Here is an 11,494-nt window from a genome sequence, read left to right on the forward strand (position 1 = left end):
CTCAGCACATCTGCAGTTTTCCAGCCCTCTTTGTAAGTGTATGGAGCCTTGGTTACATAGGCAATCATTACCCTGCTTAGTAAATGATTAATAAAGCACAAGCAGGCCATTTCGCATGCGCTGGCCTAGAAAAGGCTATGGTATGCGCTACGGTTTCAGGATCAGGAAGCAGCAGCCTTGTCACTCTGCAATAATCGGACATACCATCAGATCTCGGAACAGGTCTACGAAAGCACCTCCTGGCCTTTTCCCATAACTTTGCACCAGCTTCAATCCCTCAACTCGACTACAGACGTCACTGGACATTCATTTTACTTCATTCAAATCTCTAATGTAGCCATGACTATTAACATGCCAGTAGTTTTCCATACAGCGACATGTGCAAAAGCAGCAAACAAGCAAGTCAGTAAGTAAATAAGTAACGCTGCTTGTTAGCCACTCATGTTCTGCTCAGAATACACTTTGATTTGGAAAACACTTACAGCCCGGGGGGATTCGCACTTGAGAGCCACTACGAAAGCACTCGAGCAATCTCACACACGCTCCTGTCTTCAGGTGTGTCGCTTCAGCAGGATCTGTAAACACCTTCATAATAAGAAGCTGCTGATTGCTCCCACGGCACGGACAGGTCGATTCAACAGGACTGGCTGTTTACTTAAGCCCTTTCAACTGTTACTCATGCACAGTTGTGTCATGCTACTCTAGCAAAATAGCTTAAAAAAGGGGGTTAAAGGGGAATTCTACTGATTTTTCTACATTTCTGCACTATTTAACTGTCAAAATGTAAAGTCATCCAGAGTAGTTTGATGTGAAATGCAGACATCCAAAGTGCTTAATGCCTTAAAAAGCTCCCTCACAGAAGGTTAGATGTTCATGAATGTGCTGCATGAGAGATTGTTTTGGGATAGGTTTATATAGACACTATATTTCCAAAAGTATTCCCTCACCCATCCAAATCACTGAATTTAATTCCTATCACTTCCATGACCAAAGGTGTATAAAACCTAGGCCTGCAGACTGCTTCTACAAACATTAGTGAAAGAATGGGTCGCTCTCAGGAGCTCAGTGAATTCCAGCGTGATGCCGTGATAAGATGCCACCTGTGCAGCAAGTCCAGGCATGAAATTGCTAAATATTTCTAAATACAAAATTTTCCAGTCAACTGTCCATGGTATTATAACAAAATGGAAGCGATTGGGAACGACAGCAACTTAGCCATGAAGTGGTCGGCCACATAAAATGAGTCAGAGTCAGAGTCAGTCGATGCTGAGGGGCATAGTGCGCTGAGGTTGCCAACTTTCTGCAGTCAATCCCTACAGACCTCCAAACTTCATGTGGCCTTCAGATCAGCTCAACAACAGAGTAGAGAGCTTCATGGAATGGGTTTCCATGGCTGAGCAACTGCATCCTAGCCTTACATCACCAAGCGCAATGCAAAGCGTTGAATGCAGTGGTGTTAAGCACCGCCACTGGACTCTAGAGCAGTGGAGACGTGTTCTCTGGAGTGACGAATCACTCCCCTTAGTTCCAGTGAGAGGAACTCTTAATGCTTCAGCACCAAGAGATTTTGGACAATTTCATGCTCCCAACTTTGTGGGAACAGTTTGTGGACGGCCCCTTCCTGTTCCAACATGACTGTGCACCAGTGCACAAAGCAGGTCCATAAAGACATGGATGATTGTGTTTGGTGTGGAAGAACTTGACTGGCCTGCACAGAGTCCTGACCTCAACCTGATAGAACCCCTTCAGGATGAATTAGAGCAGAGACTGTGAGCCAGGCCTTCTCGTCCAACATCAGTGTCATCAGTGTACGAGTTATTATATTAAAAATGTACATATATAAAATGTGAAAATGTGAAATACAACTTTCTGTGGCATGAAGTCTGGTGTGAGATATGTAAACATTTGTCATGTGAAAAGAATGGAACCTAAATATTTGTGCAACACAGTAATGAAAGCAAAAGGAAGGACATTTAAATAATTATTAGTTCCTTTATGAGTTCCTGAAAAATACACAGTGCTGCGCTGAAGTCAGAGACCACCTTCACATTTCATTTACAGTCAAAACAGCCAGTCAGTAGGAGACATTCATTGTGTGGAGTGATTTCTGAGGAGATTAGATATATGATTACCCAGTTGCATAAGGGAAGAGAATGTCAAAGGAAAACATGGAAAAAACAAGAGTTTCCAAAACTCAAAAAATGATTAAAATCTACAGAGAAAATGAGACTCATGACAACCACTCAGGACCTGGTAGACCATCAACACTGTTTTATCAGATAAACAGCACTTTCATCTTTGAGAGAGATGAGAGAATCAAGCTCCACTCTTGTTTCAGATCTGAAAACATCCACAGGTGTTTCTGTCCATCCTTCCACTGCGATAAGGCAACTCGGTGCTGTGGGTCTGAAAGGATGAGCAGCCCTTACTGAGAACATGAAACAGACAAAATAGAAGGGACCAGGCACTAGAAGACAGCAAATGGACCTCTGAGATTGTTAGTAAGGTTTTATGGCCTGAAAAGTCTCCGTTTGTAATTGGAATTACTGGATCAAGAGGAAACCTGCAGCCAACCTGTAACACTGAATTTTAGAGGTGTGAAAAATGTCTGCAGATCCTTTGCAAGACTGTCTCCCCAAAAGCGTGGAAGCTGAAAAATGTGATTTTAAACGTAGCTGATGAGGTTTCGGGTTTGTTTTTTTCTGTTGCTTCTGTTAAGTATTCAATACTCTCAGAAACAAAGATACGAAACGGTCTCTGGGGCAGTTCCCCTCGTCACTGGGGTGGTACCTTCAAGGGTACATCTCAGTACCTTTAGCCAGGGAACATAACTGTACCATAATGACATTGTCTAAGCTGTACTGATGCCACACCCCACCCCGTCTCGTCTCCAGGCTTTTATTTCACTGCTCTGATTTAAAACATTTGGATATGAAAAGGTACAAAGATGAACTTTTCACCTGGGAAAACTTGGGTGCACAATCAGTCTATCACAATCAAACCACTGCTTTACCTTTGAGGGCACATTTACATCGCTTGTACCTTCATGAATGAAAAATGTACCTGCGCTTTCTAACACTGGATAAATGGAGGGTGGTGTCCGACTCCTGCACTGCACTGAGGAACGTACTGGATGATCTCACAAACAGGATGAATCAATGGAGGGAGAAGTGCTGAGTTATTTGGCAGCGATGCATGTCGAAACCTCAGCGAAACTCAAAATCAAGTACAGACCAGCAGGGGTGGCAGAACCAGAAGGGCCAGTTGGAAGCAGAGGGCAGCAGGGAGAGCTGGAAACGCTGTGGTTCATGCCTCGCTCAGAACAGGCACAATGCCTCAGCAGTGATAATGTTACAGTTTTCGTGAGACGTTATGGGATTTCTAAGGAGATATTACGCTCTATTCATAGACTCACTGCGCACTCACAGCATGAAGAAATACCCTCAAACCCTCTAACCAAACCAAGTTAAACTCCTGGACATGGATTAAATCTAATCCAGGACTTAATTACAAGAGCAGTTTCTTTGACAGGGATCAGTATTAATCTTGGTCATGGAACACTTTTTTCCCCCCAATAGCAAACCTCCATTCAGAATATAGTGCAGTCCAAGACTAGTAGAACTAGGCTTAATTCCCTATAAACCCAGTCCTAAATGCTGAATACCTGGACATGGATTAAGACTAATTTTGGACTGTCAGCATCAACTGAGAATTGCTTTTTAGTTGGGTTTAAGCTTAACCTGGGTCTAGGAATCCGACACCAACACTACCCACCACTGAAATTATATTTAGTCTAGATTTAGGCTTAACCTGGGTCTGGAAACCAACCCTAACGCTTTTCACATCTTTAAAAAGATATTTAGTCTAGATAAGGCCTGACCTGGGTCTGGAAACCAACCCTAACGGTTTTCACATCTTTAAAAAGATATTTAGTCTAGATAAGGCCTGACCTGGGTCTGGAAACCAACCCTAACGGTTTTCACATCTTTAAAAAGATATTTAGTCTAGATTTAGAAGGTCTAAAAAGGTCTTCTCACTGATGACAATTGACAATATAGCTCAGGCCTAAACCATACTTTATATGTACATGACAAAAGTTCAGTTTTGGCTTTTAAAAAGATTATAAAGGAGGAAAATGGAGAACCAGACAGGCCCAATCCAAAACCCATAAAACAGCCATAAAAACAGCCACAGTATTCAGGGAGAAATGGAATTCCTGCGCAGCCCCATTGAACAGATCCGTGCCTTTAACATCACAAACCAAGAGAAAAACACAAAGAAACACTGTGGTCTACAGCCTGTGAACCAAACGCACACCTACAGTGACGTTTAGAGGCTTTTCAGTCTGAGTATGATGAATAAAAACGAAAGCAAATCGGTTGGGAAGTTTCCAAAAATCCTGACAGGATTTCGAGTCCATTTCCAACAGAACAAACAACACCTCCACCGCCTCCCTCACACGGACCGGCAGGGCACAGCCCCCAGCACCGACAGGGCAGAGCCGCCCAAACCGAATGGAAGTTAAAGAAGTTAAAGAAGTTAAGCAAGTTTACCTCACACGGCGTGTCGGTTAATCCCTCACTGCGGAGACACCTGCTCTCAGCTTCAGTGTCTCACTATTACAGCCCTCTTAGCTAACGAGCTGAGGGCGGTGAAGCTTTACCTGGAGAGCAGAGACCGTGGGCGGGGCTACAATGGGCTGGATGCCGACGTCACGGATATTGTTTTCACTCGGAACATTTATTTACACATGTTTACTTTTAATAAGCGTTTTATTCTTTCCACAGGGGCACTTTTACTGTTCAGTCTGCATTATGTTCTATCATATATTTACATATATCTATAAATCTGCTTTTAAAATTGAGTTTCAAGTGACAATGTTGACCTCTTGACTGACTAAAATGAAAGGGGAACTCCACCGATTTTCCCAAATTTCTTTATCATTCAGCGGTTAAGAAAGAAAGTCATTCAGAGTGATTTGATGTGAAATTATTCACCTGTAGAGAAACGTATCCACAGTTGTTTTCTTCACAGTGGTGGTGATAGGAACCCAAGGTCTCGATGTCTACAGTGTAAATGTAGCCATTCTATTTACTATGAACCACAGCTGAACCTACACGTGTCTTATATGTGAGACTGATAATGATGAAATTACGGTCAGTCTGAAAAAAAAAAACGTTTTATTCGAGGACTGTTTGGCCTTAGAACATCCTTCACGTAAAATAAAGTGATTCAAAAATGTTTTAGACCAAAATTGTGTCACACAACTGCCGAAAAACAGCACCAGGCAGCAGACATGGGCCATTATGGGTGATAGCTTTCAGGGAGAGGACTTTTAGAGGTGGACGTCTGGTTCCTATCGCCACCACTGTGAACCACTTTGACGCCATAAGCTTCACTAGAACAGAGAATTTCACACCGAACCACTCTGAATGACTTTGTTGACATGTTAGCTATTTAAAAATGGGCAGAGTTCCCATTTTAAAGGGATATTTCTGGCCAGAAATGGGCTTTTATTTTGTTATTTGTCATATAAAGTATGTGTGTGTGTGTGTGTGTGTGTGTGTGTGTGTTTTCATCCATCATTGTTCTCTCACTACTCACATTCCATGTCATACAACCAATGGGAATTCCCTGGCTCACAGGACTTCAAACAGCCCTCCCTGAAAAATCCACCTCCAGGGTTCCTTTAAACAATCTTACCACAAAGAGTCCTGTATCATCTCTTTAGAAGACAAGCCTGTGTTCAACAGACGTAGCAAGGGCTGAATGTCTGACCAGAGAGTCCCTTTGAAACAGCAAATCATATTTTACACCGTGGTGTAAAAAAGGGAACCTGACTCTACATTAAAGGGAAGTGTCAGCAGTTCAGACTTAATATGGTTTGTCTTGTTTATCTGTTTGTTTGCTTAAACACTGCGATTATACAGCAGCAAATTAAGCTCTACAGGTAGGTTTATAGGACCCAGACTCTTTTGTAGAGGAAGCTGTACCAAAACATGGCCCCAACTGAAGGGTTCACAACCACAGGCCTCCTTCAGCGCAGGCCCTCTGCCAGTCACATGATACTGGAGGAGGGTTTTGGTTTGGGCCTTAGCTGATACAGGTGGAGTTTTGCTCTAGAGAGGGTGACAGGAGATACAAGAGGGTGGGGCTCTGTTCTCTAACACCTGTTCTTTTCTTGGTTTTGGTTCTCCTGTAGTGATGTAAAGTCATTCATTTGCATATATGTATCCATAGTAATCACACCTCCAAAGTTCAGGGGTTGAGGTCAGGGCTCTGTTTTGGCCAGTCAAGTTCTTCCACTCCAAGCTCACCCAGCCAGGCCTTTATGGACCTTGCTTTGTGCACTGGTTCTCAGTCATGCTGGAACAGAAAAGAGCCTTACTCAAACTGTTCCCACAAAGTTGGAAGCGCGCAGGTGTCCAAAATATCTGTCTGCTGAAGCATTAAGATTTACTGAGGGGTCTAAGGCCAACCACTGCAAAACATCCTGTAGCATTATCCCTCCTCCACCAAACTTTACACTTGGAGCAATGCAGTCAGGCAGGTAGTGTTCTCCTAGCTACCGCCAAACCCAGACTTGTCCATCAGACTGACAGATAGAGAAGTGTGATTTGTCACCCCACAGAACACGTTTCCTCTGCTCCAGAGTCCAGTGGCAGCGCTTTACACCACTATATTGCTTGGCATTGTGCTTGGTGATGTTTTTGTCCTGATGTTAATGTCAGAGGAGGTTTGAACTCCTCAGTTATTGAGTCAGCAGAGTGTTTGAGACTTTTATGCTCTATGCGCCTCAGGACTCAGTGACCTGCTCTGTAACCTTACGTGGTCTGATATTTCATGACTGAGTTGTTGTAGTTCCAAAACACTTCCATTAGTCAGTAATCCCACTCACTGCCAGTTGTGGAATATCTAGGAAGGTAGAAGTTTTGCGAACTGACTTGTTGCAACGGTAACGTCCTTTTACTGCACCATACTCTAATTCTAGCTCTTTAGAACGACCCATTCTTCACAAATGTTTGTAAAGGCAGACTGCATGGCTAGCTGCTTGATTTATACTGTGGCAGTGAGACTGAATTAAACACCTGAATTCAATGACTAAGGGGCGTGTCCCAATACTTTTGTCCATGTAGTGTATATTTGTATATATTGTTTATTAACCTCTTTCTGAAGTTATCAGACAAAATTCCAGCCATTTGAACATTTTTATTTTTATTTGTTGCTTTGTTAATAACAAAGATTGCACTGCGGTAGGTTCTTTTCGTTACACATAGAAAATTTCTTTAAGAAATAGTCAGAAGGCACAATCAGTTTTTTTTACAATATATACATCTCAATCTAAATTATAAATACACAGAGCAAAGCAAACCCAGAATATAAACGCAGGCACCAGGTACACAGAAAAAAAAGAAAGATATCAACATATAGATTCAGTAGCATGTTTTACCTTTTTCAGTTAGCAATAAATTACTTAAAAGTGAAAAGCAAAAGAGAAGGCAACAAATGGTGCAAAATGCATGCGGCACACACTCATTAAAGGGACAGGAACACAAATACATTATATGTCCATCATACAGCAACTCACCTCTTCCACTTTTAGTGCAAATCATACACGAAAACGACTAACAGAAGCTCACTGGGTTAGTCACGGACATCACCTTAGAGTGCCGAGATCACGACTGTACTGTAGAGGGAGGATCGATTAGAGAGCATCATCAGACTCGCTCCGTCTAATGTTCGAGCCCCGGTCAGGAATCATTAATGACCACGGCCAGAGGGAAATGTGCAATCTGATCGCTTAGCTGTTGTCTGTGAATGAACTGAGGGCCAGTGGAGCTCTACTCATTCTCAGTCCCTGAACAGGCTTTACTTTCAGACTTTCAATTTTGGGTATTGCAAGGTGCCGTAAGCACATTTTTGGTTTGTCTGTTTTGTTCTGAATCGATGGAATGAAGAACTCACTTATCCGTGAGCAGATTTCAGTGCACAGGCCTCACTTACATCACTTTATACACAATTTAGCCCTAAAAACATCCAGGTCGGAGCTTTAATATTCTTCATGTGCTGATAAACACAATCCAAACGGGCAAAGAAAGAGAGAAGAGCGTTTTTCAGTATATTGGTTTGTGCTCGGTTGTCAGGTCATTCGGTTTAGGCAATAATGAGGCCGAATGGGCTAAGCCAGTGCTAGGTCTGTAGGTGTGTAGTAAAAAAGACAATACTGTCTTCTGTGAGCGCCGAAACCCAGCCGAACGTATCCATTGCACAACATGTGTTCATGATTTGTCAGCATTTCATTTGGCTTACAGGTTACAAATTTCTCACGATATGGAGCAAAAATAAAAGAAACAGAAACAGTGTCGTCTCTATTCAATAAATAACATTTGATCCGTGTCTGTAGACAGTAAATACACTGCTAATAAGCTAAAAAGTGACATTCATGAGCGTGAAGCATTTTGCCTGCAAAGCAAAGCGACAGCTTTCAATATACAGTTTGCATACTGTGGGTGCTACAGAAGCCCATTCACGGCTGATAAGGGTGAAAATCACCCACAAAGCTTTTATTCGGCTCTTTCCGGCAGCAGTATATCAAAAATACTGACTTGTGTTCTCAACATATGACTTACTATGTCAAAGAAATGACTTAGTATCTCTTAATAACGCCTTATTATCCCAAAACCTCATGAACAGGTCATTATTTTGATATACTAACTCAAACTTTTGGCATACCGATTCAAGACTGGGGACAGAATGGTGGGAATGGGCTTCTATGGGGTGCGTATTAGTTTGTTGATTGGGGGGAAAAATAAAAAAGAGAACATCAACCAAACACCACAAAATGTTTTTTTTCCTGAGATAAATGTGTGGTCAGATGCTCTGTGACGGAATTTTCTGACTCACTGCAATATTAACACAAGCCTACTGCAGTAAAGAAAAGCCCAGACAGGAATCAGCGCAGCAGGGCACGAATATGACGGGGTCTTCCAACAAAATACAAAACAATGTCTTTTTCATGTTTCATCAGTAAACTAACTTAGGCCCAATCCCACTTCACTCCTCACCCCTACCACTGAGCCCTGAGCCCTCAGTTTTGCCTGTTCACACCTAGCAGTAGGGTGTCTAGATTTTTGTTGAGAAGGTCGAAGTGTTGGGGCTACATGGCCTCCAAACTGAGGTTTTTCAGAGACACACTCCAAATGGAGTGATATAAGAATAAAAAACAAACAAACAAAAAAAAAAACAAAGATGGCTATGACCAAAGAAATGTGAGTATCTTCTCTGTTAAAACTGGCAGTGTTTTATCTTAATTTGTTTTATCTTAAACGTATTATGGCCTTTTCCTTCATAACAAGCATTAAAATTTGCTAATAGCATGCTGATGTCTCTCTAGCTAGCTCGCTAACTTTCCTGTTCCACCTTAAACAGTCCAGCGGTCCTGATGCCTGAAGCGCCAGAATGTACCTGCTGCTCCATTTAAGGTGGAATGGGAAAATACGAACGAGAAGCTGGGGAATAGCTGACTTCAGCTTCATATCACTTAAGAATTAGGAGTGGGCACTATTGCGTAATTATTATTAAGTAATTATTAGTAATTATCGTATCCCCCCTCTTTGAAGGCATATGATGCCCTAAATGTATCTAAAGCCCAGCAGTGAGGAGCTGAACTTCTGAACCCTCCTCTGCTCTCACTGTAGACTGACAGGGTCGCCTACAGAGCAGCGCCAGCAGTCTGTTAATGCAGTAACGCTCTTTTTTTATTTTTGGGGTCGCATTTCGTGGGGAAGACTTCGACTACTACCCCTTATAACACAGTTCCAAGGTACAAAGTGACCCTCGAAAACAAGGGGTTGGTGTAAAAATAAGAAATGGGATTAGGCCGTAGTTTTGGGGCAGCCTCTGCTGCTGTTTTACTGATTTCTGATTGGGCCTTCGAGGAAGAACAAACGTATTGTTGCATAAATTAAACAAGAACTTATGAACCTGTGCAGCAATGTGGAACAGTGCAATACTATGGCGCTAAATTACACTTTTTCAGGTGAAATATTTTTTCATTTGGTTTTCAGCATTTTCATTTTCCCGCTCTGTTTCTGTCGTTTGTTCTCACGCGCACTTTGGACATCAGGAGAATATACAGTATGGAAAATAATATCCCTTTAACATAAATTATGATATATCACTTATAAACATAAATGTGAGACTGAGACTGGTGGTCTCTCCCATCACCCCGCCTACAGATAATGTCTACATCTGTCGAGTCGTTCCGTCTTGTTGCTCTGATTCACTGATGGTTCCTTGTACTTGAATATTTCTCTGCGGTACCCAGTATGTACTCACACACAGCGCATCATTCTCTAAACAAGACCTCATACTGGAGGGGTGACGTTGTTTTGTTTTGTTTTTTTGTTTTTTTTGCATTTCCTGAGAGCATAAAATAGTACAAGAGCATAGAATCACATTATTTTAAGACGATTAAAAGCTAAAGCTGCTGACATTCAGTATCATCACACAGAAATCACTACTGAACCACTACTGCCTTAACTCATTAGGAGTTAGAACAGGACCGACTGCTCTGCTGCGTAAAGAAGATACGAGCTCATCCAGGAACATTCCATCCATCCTCTCGTCTGAGTATGAGTTTAGATAAATAAAAACAATAAATAAATGCCGACGTGTTGTATACAAATATATACTGTACAAGAGTCTTTGTTTAGACTACATTCCCTAGTATGTTCCAAAGGCACTGTTTGAACAGTAGTCTGTGATCTTGCTCTCCGAAACTGCAGGAGATGCTTGTCAGAGGAAGTTGTGAAACAGATACAGAACAGGTGAGGGTGTGGTTGGGCTAACTTTCCAGTTTTGGTTTCACCATTATGCATGAGTTTCAACCGAGGATCAGATGGCGTTCCACTGACGTACCACAAGAGGGCAGTATAACCCAGTAAATGCTGAGTAGTTTGACTACGGCGCGGGGCATTTGATACTCAGCCCTAACCAAGTTCTACCTTGCTTTGAAAGCAAACATTTCAGAGCATCTAGTTTGGCTGAACGTGGGAAGATATTATTTGGGATGGTGGTGTAAATTAGGATCTTTCTCTCTCTTTCATGGTGGAGCTCTGTCTGAGCAGTGGTCACCCACCTTTGTCCTGGAGATCTACCCTTGTGCACAGTTCAGCTCCATTTAAGCCAGGTGTCTGGCTTCCAAGTTTGGCCATTGATAAAAGAATCTTACAAATTTACTTGCCTTTGAACTATTTCTGCACTAGCATTAAGTTCTTGAGTATCCTGAAACACCCCAAAGAGAGGCAGAACTGGACTCTGGGCACTACTTTAACTTTATCTTACCTTAACTTGCAGTATTTTGCAATGCTGATATTAGGGCTGGCCCAAGAAGCATTTGAGTTTGAATTATTGTTGGTTTTTATGCATTAGTACTTATATACCTCTCATAGTCACCCAATGTCATTTCATAATGGACCTCAATATCAAACAT

At 42.1% G+C, this 11,494-nt stretch overlaps 2 protein-coding genes across 5 annotated transcripts in view; both read right to left on the minus strand.

Annotated features, from left to right (window-relative positions):
• Window positions 1–4,661, minus strand: part of tjp3 (tight junction protein 3) — a 35,164-nt gene extending 30,503 nt beyond the window's left edge. The window contains exon 1 of one of the 2 annotated variants that reach the window (XM_017701353.2): window positions 4,554–4,661. The gene's annotated coding sequence lies outside the window, so the exon portion shown is untranslated. Of the gene's footprint in view, window positions 1–482; window positions 502–4,553 lie in introns of those variants that run through there. The other variant, XM_017701354.2, reaches the window with a different exon arrangement.
• A 2,528-nt stretch (window positions 4,662–7,189) lies between these two features.
• The window catches only part of si:ch73-63e15.2 (protein strawberry notch homolog 2), an 87,733-nt gene continuing 83,428 nt past the window's right edge, over window positions 7,190–11,494 (minus strand). For all 3 annotated transcript variants that reach the window (XM_017701355.2, XM_017701357.2, XM_017701358.2), the window contains one exon: window positions 7,190–11,494. This exon is cut by the window's right edge and continues 1,450 nt beyond it. The gene's annotated coding sequence lies outside the window, so the exon portion shown is untranslated.

Source organism: Pygocentrus nattereri, chromosome 15 (genome assembly GCF_015220715.1).
Source record: "Pygocentrus nattereri isolate fPygNat1 chromosome 15, fPygNat1.pri, whole genome shotgun sequence".
Classification (NCBI taxonomy): Eukaryota; Metazoa; Chordata; class Actinopteri; order Characiformes; family Serrasalmidae; genus Pygocentrus; species Pygocentrus nattereri.